The sequence below is a fragment of the Coffea arabica genome, chromosome 2c (genome assembly GCF_036785885.1).
Source record: "Coffea arabica cultivar ET-39 chromosome 2c, Coffea Arabica ET-39 HiFi, whole genome shotgun sequence".
NCBI classification, from domain to species: Eukaryota; Viridiplantae; Streptophyta; class Magnoliopsida; order Gentianales; family Rubiaceae; genus Coffea; species Coffea arabica.
Genome location: NC_092312.1, coordinates 30,383,696 through 30,402,382, shown reverse-complemented (window position 1 = coordinate 30,402,382; position 18,687 = coordinate 30,383,696).

Below are 18,687 nucleotides of genomic sequence, written 5' to 3'. Positions count from 1 at the left end.
CTTAGAACAGCCTATAGAAATTGCCATGATATCCGGTCATAAGTCTTACAAATGTCAAGCTTAAAAGCAGCAAATTAAACCCATTTGGGCGATCTTTCTATATGCCCTGCATATCTTTTATCTATGTAAGAAGACAATGTATATGTAGCTAGCTTTTTCTAAGTTGTTAAGATAGTTAAATTTAGTAGGAATGATGTAATGCGTGCCCATAACTTAGTAGGAATGAAATATTTGGTTCTATTCTCTGAAATTTCAAAGGGAGAAGGTGTAGGAATTTCCAGAATCCCAATATCAGATATTTGAACAGAACTGTAATATAAATGCGGAAGCGTACCTAAATTCATGTTGCCAAACTGGCACTTGAATCCTTGAAGATTTTAGGATAGCCTTCTAAGTCAACACATATTTACCAATTCTTGAGAGAGCACTTTAGTTTCTCTTTGGTATGTTTTCTGATGATGGGATATCAGGAAAAAGCTGTTTTGTGGTACTAGAAAATATGACAATAAGAATACTTGTGACCTGGGGACCATATCCCTATTTATAGATAGCATTCCTGTTATTTTTTAGATTCATATTTCAACCCATTATAGAAATAGGAAATACCTTTAAGTCTCTACACATTAAAGACCCACACCTTATTAGATACATTAAGTCCAGATCATATTTGATCATTTTAATTGGATTTAACCTTATTTGACAGTTTGAAATACATAATTATTCACATATAAGTCCAACGTTGGATTAAGGATCCAATAGGAGGTTACTATTCTTGCTATTTGACATATTGGGAAAAAAAAGAGAAAAAAGAAAAAATGCAAATTGTCTTTTCTTTTTTATTTAGTTGGGCATTATCGATACAAAGACTCGCTGTAGATAAATATCCAAATAGAAGAGATGCATATAGATGTCAAGGATGATACGAAATTCCTAGCGCTATATCAAATGTTCTTGCTTTCATTTATATCCATGAATATTGTTGTCTCAGACAGTCTATAAGAATTGTCGGTCCTAACAATTATTGTGATACCCAAGTGTCTTGTAGAGAATTTTGCGCGAAGAAATACTATTTAGTGGTGAAAAGTGAAAGATGTTAAATTGAGTGACCAATGTGTTAATAAGTGAAATTTTGAAAGAATAAAGTGATAGTGGGGTTTCACTATTCATCCTTGTCAAAAAATTTCTTCATCATCTTCGTCTCCTTTCTTCCTTCCTTCTCCAACAAAACCCTTTCTTATTTCTCTCCTTTTTCCTTACAATCAAGAAGAATTCTTGACAAATCAAGCACAAGTAAGGAGTGAGGAGTTAGGAGATTCTACTTTGACAACTAACCAACATATTTTCATGAAACCTTGAACATGATTTTGGTTTTCTTTGATTGGGTGATTGGATATTATTTGGTTCAAATCCTTGGTTAGCTTTCATGGCTATGGTGTATAAAGTTTGTTTTGGTCCCTATTTTCATATGGGTATAGGGCTATCATCAATATAAAAAGGAGAAATGTTGAGGGAAAGAATGACTTGAGCTAACAATTCATTTTCAAGATTGTTTATGTATTTACATGACTTTGGGAGCTAAAATATGTTGATTTTGACAACTATGCAGGTTGGAAGATAATTTGAGATGGAAATGGAACTTGATTATCAAATTTGGAACTTGTTTTTGCCTTGAAAACATGCTAGAAATCCATGGCTATAATCCTTAGATGGATTGGCTATAATTCTCAGACGGATTAAATTTTCTGTACAGCCATATTTCAGTTTTTCGGCCATAACTTGATGTAGGAAACTCGGATTTAGGTGTTGTTTGTTGCGTTGGAAACTAGATTCAGGGGGCTTTAACTCTGTGTAAATATCTTGCCACGTTTCTATATTTCTCAAAGTTAGTGACCCTTTAAAATTAACCATTATGTCCTGCTTTGATGAGGAAATGATCCTTTTTAGGAATTAGTCGTTAAGGGTAGTATTAGACTCCTTTTTATGATAATTTGCAGTAGTTTAGTATCTTTAAGATTGTAATTGAATATTTTATTATAATGTCTAGATGAATAAGGTAGCCATTTTTCTGATTACTTGAACTAGCGTGGGTATCCATTGGATCAAGGTAAGTGATGCACGTATCCTTTATCTTTTGAAAGATGAATTTTGAAAGCTACTTGTCTAATTGCTAAAGTGCCATGACCAAGTATAATTTGTGATATTTGTTATTACTCTTGCCATGGTCATTTGTGAAATGAAATGTTATGTTTGTTGAGCTCTTGTATAAGCGACTTTTGACGGGACTAGTTCCTCACAAGTAGTTGGTATATGAAATAAGCTATCTGTGTTGTCGTTAGCAATATGAAATAGGCTAACCATATAGTAGTTAACACTAAGAACCGTGTTAACCAATTAAGTTAATAACTGGATATCCCAGGTCAATTGTTGTCTTATGGTTTGAGCTCCTTTATGTGTGTGATGTATGATATGCCATTGAAATGTTTATAATGACCATGTTCTTATAAAGTTATATGTGTAAGTTAATGGCGTTTGAAATATATATTATGTATGAAACATGCTCAGGCCAATAATGAGATACATGTGCTACTTATTGAGTGAGATTTCGCTCACCCCTTTGTTATAATTATGCAGTTAATGATGAGTTCATTGAAGTGGACCTTGATAGAACTTGGGAGTGGTAATGGAGATAGAGATGACTTTTGGTTAGAGGATGACTTTTGTACTTCTATATAAGATACCTTATAATAGGATTCGAATATTGTACATATTGTAGAAGGTTTGATCTTGCTTTTATTTTGAAAGACGTAAAATTGCTGTTATGGATGATCTTGTATTTGCGGATTTAGAAAGTTTGTATAAAGGTGAATATATTTATTTTGGAAATTTGTTGGCTTACGTCTTTAGCATTGTCTAGGGCGTGGCGGTGTTAAATTCCGGACATGGGGCGTGGCATTTATTTGGTATCAGAGCCTAGGTATGAATCTTACTTATAGTACCTTAAGAATGAATATTTATTGAAAGTTTGATGTAATGTAGTGTGTATGTTGGATAGAATATTGGAATTAGTTGATTTACACTTCAGGTGGCCAACCTTAGTGTGGATTGACTTAGTTTTGATTTTCGTGTTCAAATACCTGTTGCTACCAGTCGAGGATTGGGTAGCTTAGTGTAGGTAGATTTTGCCCTAATCTAATTTGTGTTTGCAGGATGGCACCAAAAAGAAAGCAAAGGGATATTGTCAGTATTCAAGAGAATTGTTAGGAAATTTGCTTAATTTCTTTTAGGTAGGGTTCTTGTTTTATGTGAAAGTAACTAATTTTCTAATTAGTTTTAGTTACTTGAAGTAGTAGTCAAAAAATTTTCTATTTTGTTTAGAATTAGAAGTTATTTCCAATTTTATGCAAGTTTAGGAATTAGAATTGGTTTCCTATTGTTATTTGGGTTTTGACCAAATAATGTTCCCAATAAATAAATAAGTGAGTTGGCATACTACACAAAGACACATAAGGGGCACATAAAATGGCAACATGTAGCCTTATACATGGGAGTGAGAAAAGGCTTCTTGGGAGATGAGAGATGGTATATAGGGGTTGGGTTTGGGTTCAAGTTGTATTTTTGTATAGGATTTTCCTCTCATAATAAAGAACGAGTTTCTTTACGTGGACGTGGTTCAATGGTGGAGTCGAAGCACGTTAAATATTGTGTGTCGTCTATTTTCCATGCTTGTGGCTTGTTGGTCATTAAATTGTTATGTATTTGATATCTTAATAGTTGATTATTTCGTGATTGGATCCTAACAAATGGTATCAGAGCTTGATTGCGAAATTGGACTTCTCACAAGCATTTGGATCCCAACAAACTGAATGCATGGTTGGATCGAGAGTTTAGTTGTTCAAGATTGGATCTTGGTTAACTATTGAGATCAAATGGATTGGTAGCTGTTACTAATTGAACAATTTAATGACTGGTATTCTTGTTTCAATGGCTTGACAAAAAGCATCGATGATGAAGGATAGAAAGTCGAAAAGTATGGAGATACTTGATGGTGAATCTAGGCAAGTGATTCAAGGGTCAAGAAAAAGGTGGAATCCAATATTGATTTTGGATGTGAATCGATGGAGACTTTCTCACACTTCCAACGGTTGATATTTCATCCCGGTGGATTTTAAATTTTGGTTATGTTTTTTGGATGATGTGGCACGTGTCTTAAAGAAACAAAGAGATCTAATTTTCATGCGCCAAAAGATTCAGACAGTTACAAGTTTCTAATTTTATGTGGAGTCTTGGAAACCACATGTGGCGAGACAGTCTTGAGGATAGGAAGAAGTATGGTGATTTTACTACTTGGTTGCCTCAATGTTAAGAGTTAGAACTCACAGAAAGGGATCCCCGGTTGCAAGTAGTGGTGAGAAAAAATCCTGCAAAGGAAGACGGTAAATTGAGACACCTTCTCACAAGTCAACTGGAGGTTAGATTCGGGGTAACTACACATGTTCATTTGCCGATTGAATCAATTTGATATTAAAACTGTATTGATTCGGGTGTGTAATTTGGTATCATATTATTTGGTAGTTGAAGGCAAATAGTTGTTAAAAGAAATTTTCGTCAAGATGGAGATTTGTTAGAAAATTGGTTTAATTTCTTTTAGGTAGGACTCTTGATTTGTGTAAAAGTAACTAGTTTTCTAATTGATTTTAGTTATTTGAAATAGTAGTCAAAGAATTTTCTATTTTGTTTAGAATTAGAAGTTATTTTCTATTCTATGCAAGTCTAAGAATTAGAATTAGTTTCCTATTGTTATTTGGGTTTTGGCCAAATAATATTCCCTATAAATAGGTGGATTGACATACTATACAAAGGCACACAAAAGGGCTAGCCTTATACATGGAGGTGAGAGAGGGTTCTTGGGAGATGAGAGATGGTATATAGAGGTTGGGCTTGGGTTCAAATTATATTTTTGTATAGGATTTTCCTCTCATAATAATGAACGAGTTTCTCTCCGTGGACGTAGACTCAATGGTGCAGTCGAATCATATTAAATATTGTGTGTTGTCTATTTTCCATACTTGTGGCTTGTTTGTCATTAAATTATTATGTACTTAATATCTCAATAGTTGATTATTTCGTGATTGGATCCTAACAAGTGGTATCAGAGTTTGGTTGTGAAATTGGGCTGCTCACAAGCACTTGGATCCCAACAAACCAAATGGTTGGATCAAGAGTTTGGTTGTTCAAGATTGGATCCTGGGTAACTATTGAGATCAAATGGATTGATAGTTGTTACTAATTGAACAATTTAATGAGTGATATTCTTGTTTCAATGGTTTGGTAAAAAATATTAATGGTGAAGGATAGGAAGTTGAAAAGCATGGAGATATTTGACGGTGAATCTAGGTAGGTGATTCAATGGTCAAGGAAAGGATGGAGTCCAATGTTGATTTTGGACGTGAACCGATGGAGACTTTCCCACACCTCCAACGGTTGATATTTCATCCCGATGGATTTTAGATTTTGGTTATGTTTTTTGGGTAGTGTGGCATGTGTCGTAAAGAAAAAAAGAGATTTAATTTCCATGCGCCAGAAGACTCTAACAGTTTCGAGTTTTTCGTTTTAGGTGGAGTCTTGAAAACCATACGTGGCGAGACAGTCTTGAGGATGGGAGAAAGTATGGTGACTTTACTACTTCATTTACAGGTCATTCAAGAAATCTCCACTCAATCTTATTGAATAAATGCTCCCTAAAATCTTCCTTGAAGGCGATTCCCTTATCGACACTTCTTTCTCCTGTAAAGTCGAACCTTGTTGGGAGTTAGTCTTTCTCAATATTTACGGTTAGAGCTCACAGAAGGGAATCCCTGGTTGCAAGTAGTGATGAGAAAAAATCCTACATAGGGAGACGGTGAATTGAGGCACCTTCTCACAAGTCAATTGGAGGTTGGATTCTAGGTAACTATACATATTCATTTGCCGATTGAATCAATTTGGTATCAAGACTGTATTGATTCGGATATGCAATTCGATACCATATTATTTGGTAGTTGAAGACAAATGGTTGTTAAAAGAAATTTTCACTAAGATGGAGATTTGTTAGAAAATTGGTTTAATTTCTTTTAGGTAGGGTTCTTGTTTTGCGTGAAAGTAACTAGTTTTCTAATTGATTTTGGTTATTTGAAATAGTAGTCAAAGAATTTCCTATTTTGTTTAGGATTAGAAGTTATTTCCTATTCTATGTAAGTTTAGGAATTAGAATTGGTTTCTTGTTGTTATTTGGGTTTTGGTCAAATAATGTTTCCTATAAATGGATGGATTTGGATACTACACAAAGACACATAAGGGGCACACAAAAGGGCTAGCCTTATACATGGGGGTGAGACGGGGTTCTTGGGAGATGAGAGATGGTATACAGGGGTTAGATTTGGGTTTAAGTTATATTCTTATATAGGGTTTTTCTCTCATAATACAGAACATTCAATTTGACAAAAGACAAAATCAACGTAGAATAAAACCACAAATTCATATATATGGCCATGAACGTCTATACATTCATCAAAACAAAAGTGAACCACAAATGTTGGATCCCAAAGCTCACATAATAAGTTCAAGCAGTAATGACCAATACATATCCTTCCAAAAAAAAAGAGTACTAGATTTCTAAACTAAAGCATAGACCGTAGTACCAATGTCAGATTTCAACCATCTCTATCATCATATTCAACAGCCTCCTCATGATCAATATTAAACTGGACTGCAATGATCGATATTAGTTTTTATCAGTTCATTGTATCCAAATTAAAAACAGGATAAAAAAGATTTAAGCTCTTCCTTCAGTCATAAACACTCAATTCGTAAAAATGAGGCCCAAAATAAGATACAAAGGAAGAAATATTGGAAGCCATATGCACCTGCAAGACAATGTATGAATCACCTGAGTAGAACCTACGATGATCAGATTTTCGTAAAGGAATTGGTTGGAAGTTTTCAATTCTCCAAATCTCTGTCCCTCTATAGCGAAAGTTAAGTTCAACCAAAAAAAGGTATGGTCAACATAAAAAGATATTTAGCAAAAAATGAATCAGTATAATTATCCACTGTAGTCTTTCAAGAAGGATACATTCTCTGACTAGCTCTCTGAAATGCAGGTTCTAAAGCTTCTTGCAGCCAACTCTTCGAAGAAAATTGTGAACAAGACTTTTAAAGCCTACAGGTCCAGTAGTCTTCAAACTCTGAACAATGACTACAGAAAACAACAAGCAGCAGACAGGCCTAGGAAGAACAAAAAACAATATCAAGTCAAAAGTCAAGTTCTATATCACGATTTTAGTGAACGATGCTAAGTATACATGAAAAATTACTTTAGACAAATAGCATCCACCGTCAAGAACATGAAAATGTTGTAAATTTGGAGACTTAAGAAACTAAACTCATTCCAAAAATGGGAAAAGAAAACAAACTGGAACTTAGATGTCACAGATGTTCTAATATTCAACAAGAAACTGGATGTTTTTGTCAGTACCTTCAACAAGCAAATCATTCTTTGCAATGATATAATTCTAGATCACTGAGCCATTTTGTAGAATACTAGGCCAACAAATCTGTAGTGCAACTTCCTACCTTCAAATGCACTTAGAAATTACGTGGAACCAGTTATGCTTCTACGCATATCATGCACAACTCGCTCGTTTTATGTCTTTCATTTAATAGCAGTAGATTCAAACTAGACACACAAGTGAGTGGCATCTCATCAATCCGATCATAGTCAATGAAGAGTTGGGCTGCAAATTCAGAAGACATGCAGCTGAAATGGTCACCTGTCCCCTTATTGGGCTTAATACTATGCCTCCTTTTTTGCAAGATATGATACATTAAATTCAAAAGAAAATACCGATATAGTTTTAGCATCAAATGAAATCACCAGATGCATGTAGTGCAATAAGCTCTAAAACCACAAATATGGCAAAAAGCTATTTTCCTCTTCATTTTTTGATGAGTAGAGCAAAACTCATCTTAGTTTTTAAATGCTCGACTCCCAATAGGAGACTAATGGTTTGGCAAAGTACATTATGTAAGCTAGCTTGATATAATGGCCTAGAGGATAACAATAATGTAATTGATCATTGCTTGAGATTTTCATTGTAGTGAACAAAGATTTAAAGGCTTATAGTGCAAGTGCTGGACATTGTTTACACAAGCTGCATCTTTCTTCCTTACCCATTCTTTTTATGATTCTTGCCCTTGTACTTTTTTCCACTTTTTTTGCATTTATTTTGTGTTTTTTCCTTGCTATTTTTCCTTTATTGTGTTTTATGAACTTTATGATCATCTCCCTGCATTTATAAATTTTCTGTGTTTTGCAAGTTCATGAAATCAGTGGAATAAACCTGTTACTCTTAAGATTTCGAAAAAAAAACAATTAAGTGCATGAGTACCGTAGGTTTGACATGCACATGGAAGAAAAAAAAATGGAAGAACATGCATCAGATGCATGAACAGTAATGCAAACTTAAACAGGACAGCAAGATATGAAGATGAATCATACAGGTACATTTTTCTTATCAACATAACATACAATGCACCAAGGGGTTTCGTTTTTGTCATGTGCCAAGCATGTGAGTTGTGTAAGTTTGCACTTCTAGATGCTCCATTGGAATGGTTCAGGTAATTGGGTCGCCCATGGGTTTTCTGCTTTGGAACAGATGGCCGTACGAGTTCTTTTCCTTTCTTGGCTCTCACCGCTGCATTATTCGGAGCTACCAGGAGAGCTTTCTCCAGAATGGTAATTGGCGCATTTTATCATGGCAATCTCTTCCAATGCGGTCTGAATTCCAAGACAAATTGGTTGTGCCCTTTTTTCCTAGAGTTTTCTCATCTGCTTTCTCATCTCCGTTTTCACACTTCATCTTTGTCTTGAGAATTTTGTTTGTGGCTTCTCTCGTCAAGCACTTTTCAGCTTCTTTGCCTTTCACTTCATCTTTGTCTCGCAGATTCTATGTGGTTATTGCTCTGCCTATGTGAAGCTTAGATGTGTCCTGCTCTTGGATGTTCGTTGCTGTGTTCTACATTTCCATCTTCTTCTGTTTTCTTCGCTTACCTCTGTGTTTTGCATTTCCATCTCTTTTCTCTTATCAGGTATTTCAATATTTCCTCCGATTCCATCTTCCTTTTTAAAAAAAAAAAAAAATTTAACAAGCTCCTTTTTTCTGCAGATCCTTTACTTGCGAGCTTTAATAATAGTTTCTTCTGCCAGGTAATTTGTAATTTTTTTTTGTTTTTCTTTGCTCTTGGATACCATTTTTTGTTATTGCTCTGTCTACATTTCCCCCCCCCTCATCTCCTTCTTTTTCTCATCAGTTATTTTAGTATTTCCCTCTGTTTCCTTCATTTTCTTTTTGGCATTTTGACAAGCTCCTCTTTTCTACAGATCCTTTACTTGCGAGCTCTGATTGTAATTTCTCCCGTTAGGTAAATTGTATTTTTTCTATTTTTCGTTTGCTCATGGATATTTGGTTATGTTTCTTTTTTTCCATTTTCACTATTGTTCTGTCCATTGGTTTGATGTTTGTTGGATATTTTTCTATTCTTTGCTCATTTATCTTTGTATTTTGCATTTCTATCCTCTTGTCATCTTTTCTGGTTGTGATTTTGTTTTTCGTTGGTTTATTCTCGTAGGTCTTTTGTGTTATAATTCTGTTAATGTGCATAGATTTTGGCAGCCTTTGTAAGCAGAAACTTTTCATATTTACTTATATTTGGACTTGCCTTTCTGGGTTGTGGCTATATCTTTGCTTGGCATTGTTCTGGTCTAGGTCTTTCATGTTGTGGGTCTGTCAATGTGTATACCTTTTGGAAGCTTCTGTGAGCCAAAATTTTTTTTATTTACTTGGATGGTATTATGTTAGTATTACTTGAGCTTGGTTGAATCTTTCAAAGAATTGTAGCTTTTTTTTTTGAATTTTCCATTGGCCATTTCCTTTACTTTTCCTTTTGGTCCTGATGTGGTTGTGAGACAATGGCTAGGGATGAGCCTATTTACACTTGCACTTCTGAAACGATGGAGGTTCTAAGAAAAAATGTAGATGAGTTGCTTTTCCTTCTGGTTATGGTGTATTTGTGAGACAATAGCTGGAGATGATCCTTGACAGATTAAGTTCTATTTTATCTAAAAATCCTTGACAAATTTACTTCTCAATGTGTACAGCTCTTGAAAGCTTCTGTGAGCATAATTTTTTATTTAGTTGGATGGTATTATATGATTATTACTTGGCTGATATGGAGTAAAGGCCTTGATCTATAATTTGGACTTAAGCTTTTAGGATTTCCAGTATTGTATTTGAGTTTTGGAGATTGGACATTCAAGTAAAGGTCAAATTATTGTATTTTTTCAATAAATTTTTAAGGCTAACATGCCACTTGTGTTCTATCATTTTCGTAAGAATATTTAAAACAATCTGTCTTTGTTAAAATAGAATAGTTGGGTCAACTATGTAACACATGCTGATTGAGATCATTGTGGTTACAGTAATACAAGTCTTGTTGGGAAAATTTTCAAAATATTTGCTTGTTTCCCAAGTGTTGTGAATTATAAATAATTATATGTATGTTGGCTTTGTTTGGAAGTATTGAGTGAGGTATTTCCTGCTGTGCTCTATTTGGAGGTTTCATATTTTTTCAACCAATTATAATGCTCTTGTGCTTAATGCTTGTCCTTGTATCTTGACTTCTTGTTTAAACATGCTATGCTCATCCTCACTTTAAAATACATTCAACATCTTCTTCCTTTGGTGGCACAACATCTTCTTCCTTTGGTGGCACAGCAAACTTTCCCTTGTTTTTGCTCCTTGCTTTAGTGATCGGCTTTGAGATATGCTGAAATTATAGAACTAAAATACTCTTGATATTAACCACCTATGGTTAAACCAAGAGACCCTTTTAGAAATAGGAGGTAGTTGAGAAGGGAAACAATATTAAATTTTATCTATGCACCTTTGACCATGAAAAGATTCTTGCAACAACTACTGTAAACAAGGTTCATGGAGCGACAACTTATTATGTGAAGAGGTCTTTCCTTGAAGCATGTCCAATGGTTCTAAAATATATGGGCGAACCCTCACTATTTTCATTTGCATTGATTGAGTAGTGGCTATAGAATAATACATATATCACCTCAATGGCATTCGCAGAAACTAGTGGCTTTTTATACATTTTTTGCATCATTATAGAATGTGGACTACTTAATGAGCTACACATATAATTGCATTTCTTTTGTTCTCTTGAACAGAAAATGAAGAGATTGGTTTCATGGATGGTGGACAACCGTGGTGTTATGTTTTGTTCTACACAAGCACCAGAAAATAAGTCATCTATTAAATTGATGCTCACTTTTTCCCTTAATACATACCTAACCTGTCTATCTCATTTCAAGCGATCCCTGATGAAATGGTAGTTGCTAATTGTTTTGAAGATGGACAATTTATCATGGTTTGGCTCATTGGAAATAAAAATTCTGAATTCTTGTTTTAAAAAACAATGGAACAATTTGTGCAACGATAACTACATCTCTCCAGGCAATATGAATTTTTTTTTCCTGAAATAGAGGGAACTTCATCTACGAAGTTTTTGCTATCTCTACTACTCACAATCTAATGTGGACATGATGAACATTGCACTTGCCAATGCTCCTATACACACCACTGATCTCAGAAGGAGCATAAATTTCTATTTCACAATGAATCATTTTTTTTGTCGCCTGATATACTTTACTAACACACCTGTTGCTGTGCTACAGATGGTATAGCTATAGATGTGAGTTTAGGATTTGTTGCATCATCCATCAATCAATTCATTAGGCATGACCTAATGGTGCTAAATGCGCTCTAAGTTTATACTCGAAGATTTAGATATAGCACGGTATATACATATATATATATTTTTAAAACAAATCCTTCTATTTTGCAACATAATTCCTTTACATTCTTATGCCGTGCTTTTTGCTTGTAGAAAATTCTGGAGCACATTGATTAAATGTAGTTGAGCCTCGGACTCTAGATATTGTTCTAACAAGTGGAACCAGAAGTTACAATATTGGAATCACAAAAGATAGCTTTCATCGAAGATGGAGTGACTTTGTTACAGCTCATAGGCTAGAAGACGGAGACATTTTGCTTTTTCTTGCTCAGCCTCATACTTCAATTGCTATATTGATCTTTGGAACTAGTAGAATAGAAATTATAGTGTAAGGATCGAAGACAACCTAAGAGGGGTGATTTAGGTAATTAAAAACTAACCAAGTTATGAGACACTTTTTGGTTGAATATGAAATTTACCCTCTTTTCTGGATGACCACACAATGGAACAAATAATGAAAAAGCACAACAGCTCGTGAGTAGAAGAGATGAATAATTTATATTGCAGTATAGTAAATAAAAGAGATAGAATAGCAAACCAAATTCCAAACTCCTTTTGAGTTTGAATATCACTTTATAGAGCAAGTTTCTTCAAATTGATCAATTACAACCAATCTATGTGTACAAAGGAAAGATTACTTCCTCCTTGCCCCAAGCCACACTTGGTCAAGTTAGGAAGTTTTACTATCACTCAAATAACCCTCACAAAACTACACTATTGAAGTAATTTTCTCACACAAGAAAAGCTTGTACGAAATCTACACAACTAAAAGTATAAATCTTCTTTGAAGAGAATTTTCTCACTAAAATTGCTCTAGATCTTTTGTAGTCTCAATGTGCAAAAGTATTTTAAAGTGGTTGACTTTGCTCTATTTATAAGAAACCAAAAAATTTCTTCATTAAAGCTTCCAACGGATAGAAGGCAGTTGAACAGTCAACTAGCCGCTGGTAGTGTCGGACGTCCGGTAGTCTTGTTTCTTGCGTCCGACAGCAGGCAGAGAGAAAGAAAAATTTTCTTTAATTCTTTCGGACTTCCAGTACCTCCAAAGTTTGCGTTCGAAAGCAGATGGTAAAGTTTGAGAAGCCTTTTCAATTTTGTCAGACGTCCAGTATCACCAGTGCTCTGTGTCCGAAGTGTTACGCAGTTTATCGGACGTCCGGTGCTTTAATGTTTTGCGTCTGATCGAGGTTAGTGAGCTTAAAGAAGTGCTTTAATTTCTTTTGGACGTCCGGTGATGGAGTTCCTCATGCGTCCGAAGTTGCTCAATGATTGTCGGACGTCCAATCCAGTTTTTTTGTACGTCCGACAGCTTCAGCAACAGCTTCATCTTTGAACCTGATTTTCTTCATTTCTAAAAAAATCTTTGAGGAGATATTAGTAACATTCATTTATTTTGTAATAATCAAAAGCTAAGAACTGAGATTAACAATCCCCCCTTTTTTGATGATGACAAAACAGTAGATGGAGGAAAATAATTAAGTTAAAAACTCCCCCTCACTTAATACATCAAAAAAGGTAGACACTCCCCCTCAGAATAGCTACCCCTCACGTATTTACCAGATTACATTTCCTGCAGTAACTTGTTATCATTTTCTTCCCTTTTGTCGTCATTAGAAGATCTTAATAGCCAGTGACGTTAATACAATTCAAATCCAATTCCAATCCAGTATCCAACATCAATGTCATCAGCAACATCATTATCCAAGAATATCCAACAAAATCAACAATCACCAATATCAGCAAACAATGTTAAAAAACAGAAGTCACAGGGATACCAAGACCTAGAAACAAACAGAGTTAACCAAAAAGATAACCAACAAAATTAACCAGAAACCATTCAACATAGAGAAGTTAACCGAATAGTTTACAAGACCGAAGAGTTAACCAAACAACCAGAATCTTGAGTACAAAGTACTTGAAATGTTAAAATGCCGAAGATGCAAATGTCTAATATGAGATGCCTACTTAAACATGAAGTGCACGTGCCTAGAGGTGCATAAATTGTAATTTTGGACGATCCAGGCCTCCTCCTTGCTAGGCGAAACTGAGCAAGATCCACTTCTTCCTCTTCAGTTTCCTCATCATCATCCTCTTCAGTTTCCTCTTCAGTTGCTGAACCTTTCCCTTGTCCTGTGGATAAGAATTGGAAGCACGAAACTCTGGAGTGGTTTCAGTACGAGGAGTTTGCTCAGTTGACTCAATTTTAGATTCCTTTTGGTATACATTCTCATTGTCTTGAGGAACAGGAGGCACAAGCAAATTTCTTTTGTCAATGAAGGTGGTTTGTTGGTCGGGTGACATGGTCATCATTAGACCATTTTCAAGGAGTAGGATGTGTTGTTTGAGATCTTCAAACAAAGAAATAGCCTCAGAGTTAGATGAAGAGGGCTTAGTGGCTGACCTTCTAGGATGGATAGTAAAGGATGAAACATACATGGACTGATCTTGAGGAGTCGCAGGGGAGACAGGTGTTTCATGATGATTCTTTCTCCTAGTCTCCAAAACAGTTTCCTTGTAGCACTATTTTCCATCAAAAAACTTCAAAATTTTTCTTTCAAAATATGCCTTTGAAAAGACAGTGGATGTACTTTCTTTTGGTGATTTGCCAATGAAGGAAATTTTGAAATGAGCAAAAATTAGGGTCAGAAATTTTTTGTAAGAAAGTTTTCTACGGCTATCAGTGCTGATTTTGAGTAAGAATTTACACATAACAAAGCCGAAATCAATTCAAAATTTTCAAGAAAGCAGTAAAACAGGTAAAACTTCATGTTGTTGGCATCTGTTCTATAACCATCAGTAGGAACCAATAGATTTGAAATTCTAGAGAAGATGATCAAATTTTGAGGACTGAGATCCTCCAATCCTGCCTCAGCAAGAGTATTAAAATGAGTTTGAAAATAAGTCATTAGTTTTGCAATATGAAAGTGATTATAGGCAGAAGGGAATTGTTCATATGAGAAAAAGTTAGCAATTTTTCCTTTAAAACCATCTTCAATTTTGATTTTCATAATAGTGTTGACAATATCAGGATTTAATTCTATATCAACAGAATTTACTCGTGAGACTAGATCAATGTGGGATTTACCCTTCGTAAGATTGACAAAAAATTGATTAAGCATGTCAGGGTAGTAGGTGTTGGGAATGATCAAAATATGAATCCATTTTTGGAATTCAAAGAGCTTAAGGACAGGTACAAGGTCAAACTTACGGAATTCATGAGAGATAATTGTCCATTAGGTGATGAAGTCTTTCTGAGAAACCCATTCGAACATATCTCGGGCATCATCATCAATGAACTTTGGCAATATGGTAGATTCCTCTGCAATTTGAGCCTCAGGTTACTCCCTGGCAGTTCGTTTCCTCTTTCCACTTCGTGGAGTATCATGTACATCGGTCTGTCCACCAGACCTTGTTCTTGGTGACTTTCTGGTGGAAGTCTCAGTAGCTTGCTGATTCTCAGCATTTTGCTCAACAGTCTACTGTTCCTCAATTTGCTCAACAGAAGGATCAGCAGTTTGCCTTTCCTTAGTTTGAGCAGTCCCATTCTTTTTAGCAGACTGTTTCCCCTTTTTACAATGAGGTTCAGTCCCTTTTCTGGGTGATTTTGTGACCGATGCGTCAACATTAGTAGGCTGCTCTAGTTCCTCTTCACTATCACTGACAAGAGGCGATGCAGTTTGCTTAGCGGAAGTAGTTTGCCATTTCTCTGAATGTTTTTTTTTGGGCCGAACCTTTCCCTTTTCTACCATGTTTTTTTGTTGCCCTTTTTGGAGATTTAGTAGTAGAGGGCTCAATAATTTCAGTATTTTCATCCCTCAACCTGAACCTGGTAGTGCGTCCGGCACTGACAAATCTTCCCCTAATTCTTACCATAATGAAATGCAGATTGTTTTTGTTATGGAGAATGATGCAAATATGTATGAGACTGACTAAAAGTGCAGTATTAATTATAATGAGGGCTTGAATCGTCCAGAGAGAGTGAATTTTGAGTGGCTAGTGTTTCGGGTGAGAATTGGAATTTATAGAATAGTTGGCAGTTAGAGGAAGTTATAAGGGGTTATGAACGGGCAAAAAGAGTGTAAAGGCTTTGAACTAATTAATTTCTTGGAACTTATTCAGAAGAGAGACGAATTTTGAAATTTGAAAATAGGAGAGGATGAGAAGTTGCATCCGATATAACGGATAGAAAAATAAACTGAATGAAAGAGAAGACTGACTTATAACAAACATTTTTAGAGTGTCGGACAGCCGAACGAAGTGAAGCGTCCGACACTATCGTCCGAAACCAAATTTTTTGGAAAAGTAATCAAGAACACTGTCGGACGTTTGATAAAATGTGACCAGATAATTTTTCAAAAAAACTTTTCAATAATACCCAATTTTGTTCTTAAAAATACAAACTGATCTAGTGGAAGGGCTTTTGTGAGAATGTCAGCACTTTGATCTTTTGAACAAACATATTGCACACAAATTTCACCTTTTTGGATGAGATCTCTAATGAAATGCTGCTTTATGTCAATATGCTTTATCCTAGAATGTTGAATGAGATTTTTTGTCAAATTTATAGCACTTGTATTGTCACAATACACAGGCACACAATCATATACTAACCAAAATTATTCAAGGTACTTTTCATCCACATCAGTTGAGTACAACATGCACCAGTGGTAACATATTCCGTTTCGACTGTAGACAATGAAATAGCATTTTGTTCCTTACTTAACCAAAATACTAAACAATTACCAAGAAAGTGGCATGTACCACTAGTACTCTTTCTATCTATTCTACATCCACCAAAGTCAGTATCCGAGAAACCATATAAAGGAAATTCATGACATCTAGGATACCAAAGACCATAGTTCAATGTTTCTTTCCAATATTTAAAAATTCTTTTCACAGCAAGCAAGTGAGATTCTTTTGGACAAGATTGGAAACGAGCACACAAGTAAATAGCAAACATGATATCAGGTTTGCTTGTAGTTAAATAAAGTAAGCTGCCAATCATACCTCTATACTTCTTTTCATCAACATTTATATATCCTTCATCCTTGTCAAGTTTGGTAGATGTGCACATTGGTATTTCAACTTGTTTTGATTCCTCCATACCGAACCTTTTGAGCAGTTCCTTGGTGTATTTAACTTGATTAATGAATGTTTCTTCTCGAGTTTGTTCCACTTGAAACCCAAGGAAGAAATTCAATTCTCCCATCATGCTCATCTCAAACTCTTTTTGCATAATAGTCGAAAAATCTTTACACAAATACTCATTAGTAGCACCAAAGTTAATATCATTAACATATATTTGTACAATTAATAGATCATTGGAACATTGTTTGGTGAAAAGAGTTGTGTCTATAATGCCTCTTTCAAAACCGTTTTCAATCAAGAAACCACTTAAATATTCATACCATACTCTTGGAGCTTATTTTAAACCATACAAACTTTTTGAGAGTTTAAACACATGATTTGGAAACATTTCATTCTCAAAACCGGGAGGTTGATCAACATATATCTCTTGATCAATAAAACCATTTAAGAAGACACTTTGAACATCCATTTGAAATAATTTAAAATTCTTGAAACATGCAAATGCCAAAAACATTCTAATAGATTCTAGTCTTGCTATGGGAGCAATGTTTCATCAAAGTCGATTCCTTCTTCTTGAGCATACCCCTTAACAACTAAACTAGCCTTGTTTCTCACCACTTCACCTTTGTCATTCATTTTATTTCTAAACACCTATTTTGTGCCAATAATAGGATGATCATGAGATTTTTCAACTCATGTCCACATCTTGTTCCTTTCAAATTGATTTAGTTCCTCTTTCATAGTTAAAATCCAGTTTTCATCTTTCAATGTATCAACAATATTTTTTGGTTCAAAATGTGAGACCAAAGGAAAATTGTCCATCAATTGTTTTGAAGAGGAACGAGTTCTTACCTTTTCGGATGGATCACCAATAATGAGTTCTTTAGGATGATTTTGAACAAACTTTCAAACCTTTGGAAGATTCTTAGGTGCATCACCATGATTGTCATTTTCTTCCAATACTTGACTGTCTTGGGGATTATCTTCCTTTGAGCTCTCTTCTTGTGGAGCATCATTTTGATCATGAATTGTGAGTTTCTTGAGTCCTTTTTGGACACCTATATCATCATCCTCACAACTACTTTTGAAAATATTATCATTAGATTCATCAAAGGTGACATGTATAGATTCTTCAATAACAAGAGTCTTTCTATTATAGACTCTAAAGCCTCTTTTATTCTCACAATATCCCAAAAAAGTGCCTTCATCAGATTTCTTGTCAAACTTTCCAAGGTGTTTCTTGATATTTAAAATAAGGTATTTGCAACCAAAAACTTTGAAGTAACTAACAATTGGCTTTTTATCAAACATTAACTCATAAGAGATTTTGTTCAAAATAGGTCTCAAAAGAACTCTATTCATAGCATAACATGCGGTATTAACGGTTTCGGCTCAAAAATATTTTGGTAAGTTACATTCACTTAACATGGTTTGTGCGATTTTTTGAAGAGTTCTATTCTTTCTTTCAACAACACCATTTTGTTGAGGAATTCTAGCAATTGAAAACTCATTGTGATTCCATTGTTATCACAAAATTCTGAAAAATCACAAAATTTAAATTCCGAGCCATTGTCACTTCTAATCTTGATAATTTTCAATCCAATCAGATTTTGAATTTTTACAAATAATGAAACAAAACTTTTGAAAGCATCATTCTTTTGAGCAAGAAATATCATCTAAGTGTATCTAAAATAATCA